The following is a 6,281-nucleotide window of genomic DNA, read 5'->3' as shown; positions in this document are numbered from 1 at the left end:
ATATTGCACTGTGCCACTGATGTTAGAGTTGCCAACTCTGGCCTGGGAAATTCTAGATATTTGGGGTAGGATTGCAAACTCCGGGTTGAAATTTCTGGAGATTTGGGGGTGGAGCAGAGTAGGGTTGCCAGCCTCCAGGTAGTGGCTGGAGATCTCCTGGAATTACAACTGGTCTCCAGGCCACAGAGATCAATTCACGTGGAGAAAATGGCTACTTTGGGGGGTGGACTCTATGGAATGATGCCATGCCAAGGTCCTTTCCCTCCCCAAACCCCACTTTCTCCAGGTTTCACCCGCCAGATCTCCAGGAATTTCCCAACGTGGAGCTGGCAACCCTAAGCATGAGGAAGACAGAGTTTGGGGACGGAAGGGACCTCAGCATGGTATAATGCCATAGAGTCCACTTTCCAAAGCAGCCAATAGTTTATTTAAAATATATTTAAAATATTCATTTCTTGCCTCTCCCCAGTGGACTCAAGGTTACCTACAATAGCAATGACAATAGAGATGTCTGAGGGACAATAGAGATAAGTGTGTATGCGTGTGTGTGTATAATTTGTATATTCGAAAGAAAACGCAAACATTTTCCCCAAAGGCAATTCAGCCTCCTCATTTGGATATATATCATTCATTATATCCATATGTCCTGCGTATTACCTGTTCAAGAGGATTTGTGCATATGTTAGTGTTGCCAACCTCCAGGTGGGGCCTAAAGTTCTCCCAACATTACAATTGATCTCCAGACGATATATATATTGGTTCCCCTGGTGAAAATGGCTACTTTGGAGGGTGGACTGTATGACATTACAGTACACCCCACTTAAGACCCAAACTCTACCTTCCTCAGGGTCTACCCTCCAAATCCCCAGTAAATTCCCAACCCTGAGTTGGCTATCCTAGTGTGTATCTGTACCAATCAATCTATATTTCCTGCTGAATATACAGCTAACGCCTGAAATATATTTCTTTGCTTGTTTGCTTAATGCCTTTATAGTCCGACTTTCTCCCTGAAGCCTGAGGATGTATGCATGTGTGCATCTATGTACTTAAGAAGCATCTGGTATATTTCTTGAATTCCTGCTCCTTAGTGTTCCCAACCTTCAGGTGGTAGCTGGAGATCTCCCAAAAGTACAACTGCTCTACAGGTGACAGAGATAAGTGCCCCTGAAGAAAATGGCTGCCGTGGAAGGTGAACTCTATGGTATTATGCCCAGCTGAGGTTTCTCCCATCCCCAAACCCCACTGTCCTCAGGCTCCATCCCCCAAACCTCCAGGAATTTCCCAACCCAAAGCTGGCAACCCAAGCCCCACTTCACGCAGTCCTGCAAGGCTCCATTTCAAAAAGGGCCCTCCTCCACCATTTCTTTCTTAGGGCTGAGCATCCGGAACTCCGTTCCACCGTGTTCCAGCTGAAAAAAAGCCCTGCTTCCACATGAAGTGGGAAACATGCAAGCTTGCACTCATGGTTTCAGAACCATTTGGCGTCAACTAATTTTTGAAAAAAGGAAAGGATGTGGCAATTTGCTTTTGAAACTCTCCAATCCATGTCTGTTCCCCTCCAATCCATGTCAGTTCCCTGTTCTCTTTTGCCTTGGTCCATCAACTCTGGGTTGGGAAATTCCTGGAAATTTGGACGTGGAGCCTGTAGAGGGTGGAGTTGGAGAAGGGAAGGACCTCAGTGAGATAGAATGCCATAGAGTCTACCCTCCAGTGCAGCCATTTTCTCCTGGGGAATCACTGTAGATCAGTTGTAATTCGAGAATATCCAAGGCCCACTTGAAAGTGGCAACCCTAATTAGTTGTCTTCATGGTGGTCGGCTTTGCACTGAAAGCTCCTGTTCATAGTAATGTATGAATTAATAAAAATTAGGGCTTTTGCCTGATTTAGCTCATTAATCATATGAATTGCATATATTTGCATAGAACAAAGTGATGGTAATGAAAAAAAGGAAAGCGCGCATTTATCTTTCCGCTGATGTATCCACTGAGGCATTCCTTTATTCTCTCACACAAAGGAGGGAAGCCCTCTTTTACAGGCTCGTGTTCCTGCCATTTTGCATTAGGAAATAAACGTTTTAGAAACTGATGCCTGATTATTCGGAGGCGTTTTGACAATCAAAAAGTTTTAAACGGATCAATCTGTTAAATGCTGCAGCCATAGAAGCAATTAGTTTACAGAAACTACAGCATGTTCAGCATTCAAAGTATTATCTTGTGAATTCTACAACCTCCTCATAAGATATGCTGGTATAATTTTGCTTCCGTGAGGCTGATGGAGTGCCTTGTCCTAGTAAGTGCTGCTGACAGAACGGCATTCTTTGCCAGTACGCTGTTCCAGAGATCTCATTAATAATAATAAGTAATTAAGAAGTAACAGCTAATGCTCATTAATAATAATCCTGTCTGGAAGAAGACGGACCAAGGAGGAAAGTTAGCTGGAAAAGGAAGGAAGAAAAGAAGATGACAGAAGGAAGGACTGAAAAATTAAGAGGGGGGAAGATACTATTCAAATTTATTTTTAAAATCTTTAACATCTTCTTTTGCCTCATCCATTTGTTTTCTCAGAAATAAAATTGCTCTTTTTAAAAAAATTAATAAATTTTATTTTAAAAAATAGACAGTGAACAGAAATACAGTAACTACAAGGATAATAAACCATGCATGAATTAATATAGGCAGGGGTCATTTCATAGAAAAAGAGCTGCAGGAACTCATTAGCATAACTCATTAGCATATGCCACACCCCTTGCCATCACCAGAAGTGTGTCATTGGCATAACTGATTTGCATATGCCGCACCCCCTGACCTCACCTATCCTGGCTGTTTTGAACCCAATCCTGGCCATTCAGGGCTGAAATTGGGCCCAAAATGGCAAAAGGGGCTGAAGGCTGAAAAGTGGCCCAAAATGGTCAGAACTGGGCCGCTGCTGAGCGGGAGAGTGATCCACCACCCGTAAGAGGCCGGATCCTGGCCGTTTTGGGCAGGGCTGGCGCGCCTATTAAGGTCAGGTAGGCGGTGGCCGCAGGCGTGGGGTGCCGGAGGGAGCGGCGGGAGCGCACGCCACAAAGCACCAGCCTCCTATCCCTCCCACCCCGCGCCGCTGCCGCCGCCAGCACAAGCCCCCGGCCAGGCGCAGCCACCGCGGGCAGGCATCTGCGGCGGCGCAGGCAACCAAGCGGGAGAGCTCAGAGGCCGCCCGCCATAGCAATTGGGCTGGTGGCGGTGCGCGCTCCCATGATGATGTCACGCGCGACATCACGCAGGCCGGTGCATGCGCGCGCTCATGCACGCACGGGGGCGCCTGGCCAGCCGGCTGCAAGCGCAGCACCTCCCCTGGTTTTGGGACCAATCCTGGCTGTTTTAGGCCCAATCCAGGCCAAAAATGGCCCAAAATGGCCAAAAACCAGGTGAGCAGGGCCACCTGACATGTGACCTCTTTGGAGAACTGCCAGAACTGCGTTCCTGCATGTTCCCCCTCAAAATGAGCCCTGAATATAGGTAAGAAGAATAAACAACAAGAGAGTAATAAACAGTGTGCAAAACAATATAAACAAAATAAGCAGCTGTTACACAGAAAATAAAAAAGCACAACACATGAGTACAGACTCTTCTCTCCATCTCATTATTTGCATACACTCAGCATTTTATATTCAACATTTTCACATTTTTAAGAAATAACGTTGCTCTTTGGTAAGCTCGGTTTCTCATCTGCACAAAAAGTTCCTTCCCGCTGAACATGTTTTCAGGTGGGTAGCTGTGGTCTGCACTGGAAGAGAAAGACGAGATTCTATGTCTGACAAAAGGACCTTTGCCTCTTGAAAGCTTACACCCTGGAAATCTTGGGGTTAAGGTTCTGCTGGGCTTGAATCTTGCTTCCCCACTAGAGTTTTATTTCCCCTTCCCTCCCCAAAAAGCATCTAGTCAGAATAAACTGTGGAGGAGTGAAAATCTTGAAACTTGTCCCAGCTCTACTGTTCAGGCTCAGAGCTGAATCCTGCCTCAGCATCCCTTTCGGATAGCCTGGCTTCCGATTGACTGGCAGAGATGCCAGGGTGCCAAGGGTGAGTCGCCTTGAGTTGGCGTCTCCACTGGGTGGCGCTTCGATGCTTCTTTTGCAGTGAGGTTGAAGCTCTGGCAATATAGTGCTCCAGTTTGAACAAGTCATCGCCAGAAATCACTGCTCCTCCAAAACGGAGGTAAACGGAGTATTATACACCTGTCAGCAATTGAACAGAGACTCACAAAAGTTCATATCGAAATACATGTTTCTGTTAGCACCTGTAAAACTTAACAAAATTTGTGATGGGGTATGAGCCTTCGTGAATCACAGCTCGCTTCTTTAGGTACTTCGTGTATCTGAAGAAGTGAGCTGTGACTCACAAAGGCTCATACAATACCACAAATGTTAGTCTTATAGGTGCTACTGGACTCTTGCTCTTTTCTACTACTACAGACAGACTAACATGGCTACCCATCTTGATCTATGTTTTCGTTAGTCTTTAAGTTGTCCCTGGGCTTTTGTTTTATTGTATAAGGATGGAGAAAATCCATTATGAAACATCCTGCTCTGCTGTTGTCTTGACATGTTAGATTCGGTGTGTCAATTTAACCTTGAACTTTGTGTTTCCTCTGGGATCTGTGGCCCCACACAGAAGGGGAGGGATCGTGACTCAGTGGTAGAGCAAATGCTTTGCATGCGGAAGGCCCCAGGTGCAATCGCGTAGTGGGTGAGTGGAAGACCACTACCTGAGACTCTGGAGGGATGCTGCCAGTCGGAGGAGACAAAACAGACCTTGATGGACCAATGGTCTGATTCATCAATGCCCATATCCAAAATGGCGTTTAGAGCTACACTGCCTCTGAACATGGAGGTTCCATTTAGCCAACATGGCCATTGGTGGGCCTCTCCTCCTCCACTACTTTCTCCAATCCCTTTTTAACATCCCAAGGTACTGGACATCTCTACATTCTCTTGCAGCAAGTTCCATTAGTCACCCCCTACTGAACTTTAAGCCTCTACCTTCTTTCCATTTTTGTACTTACTTCTTTAGACTGTAAAATCCTGAGGGCAGAGCTTATGTTTTTTTTAACCTGGTTTTATGCACAGTGCCCGTGTTATATAGGCTTTCTAGAAATCAATAACCATTATCATAAATTGAAGTCTGCAAGAAATGCAGATTTTCGTTCTTTGTGGAGAAAGGGTGAGGGGTAGGTGTGAAAAATTCCCACCCACCCCTCAGTACCCAACCCCATAATCTTAAAATTCAGAATCAAGCGAGGAAGCTCTTTGCCTGTAGGTAGGTTCCAAAGGGACAGGAAAAGCAAGCTCTTCAGACAAGATGTAATTAATTCACAGAACTGTCACCAAGATGTGATGGGCAAATTCACAGAGGGTGAGTTTAATGGTGATTTTTAACCATAACAGCTAAATTGAACCTCCATGTTCAGTAGCAGTATAGCTCTGAGTACCAGACGGCTAAAAAGGGAAAGCTTTCCTGTCTCGAGTATGAGCTTGCCAGGAGGGAGAGGTGCCTTTGGAACATTCAGAGGACATTTCCCTGCAGTCCTTAGGATTATCTTCATAAATGTTCTGCAAAGTAGGCCGTATTGCAGATGGGAGACTGATACGGTTGCCAACTCCAGGTTGGGAAATTCCTGGAGAAACAGGGGTGGGGCTTGAGAGGGGTGGGGTTTGGGGAGGGAGGGAGCTGCACAGAGATGTGATGGCATAAAGTCCACCTTCTGAAGCTGCCTTTTCCTCCAGGGTCATAGATCCAGAGGAGATAGCCGTGTTAGTCTGTAATAGCAAGAGAGTCCAGTAGCACCTTTAAGACTAACCAACTTTATTGTAGCATAAGCTTTCGAGAGCCACAGCTCTCTTCGTCAGATGCATACCCTCCACTGGACTCTTTACTATTTTCCTCCAGGGGAACTGATGTCTATAGTCAGAAGAACAGTTGTATTTCGGGGGGGGGGGGGGCGGGCTCCAGGCCCAGCCTGGAGGCTGGTGACCCTAGAGACTGGTCTGAGTTCCATCCACAACCACGTCCAGACTAAGAGCAGGACCACAAGTGACGCCTGACACAGGTTGGACACTTGTCAGCTTCCCTCAAGTTTTGGCGGGAAATGTAGGCATCCCGGTCTTGCAGCTTGACTCTCTGACTGCTGTCCAATGGACTTTTCAACTGTCACTTGTCCAACATTCCGCCAAGCTGCCTACATTTCCCATCAAAACTTGAGGGAAGCTGGCAAGTGTCCAACCTGTGTCAGGCGTCACTTGT

Source organism: Eublepharis macularius, chromosome 5 (genome assembly GCF_028583425.1).
Source record: "Eublepharis macularius isolate TG4126 chromosome 5, MPM_Emac_v1.0, whole genome shotgun sequence".
Classification (NCBI taxonomy): Eukaryota; Metazoa; Chordata; class Lepidosauria; order Squamata; family Eublepharidae; genus Eublepharis; species Eublepharis macularius.
Note: the sequence above shows the minus strand (reverse complement) of the source record.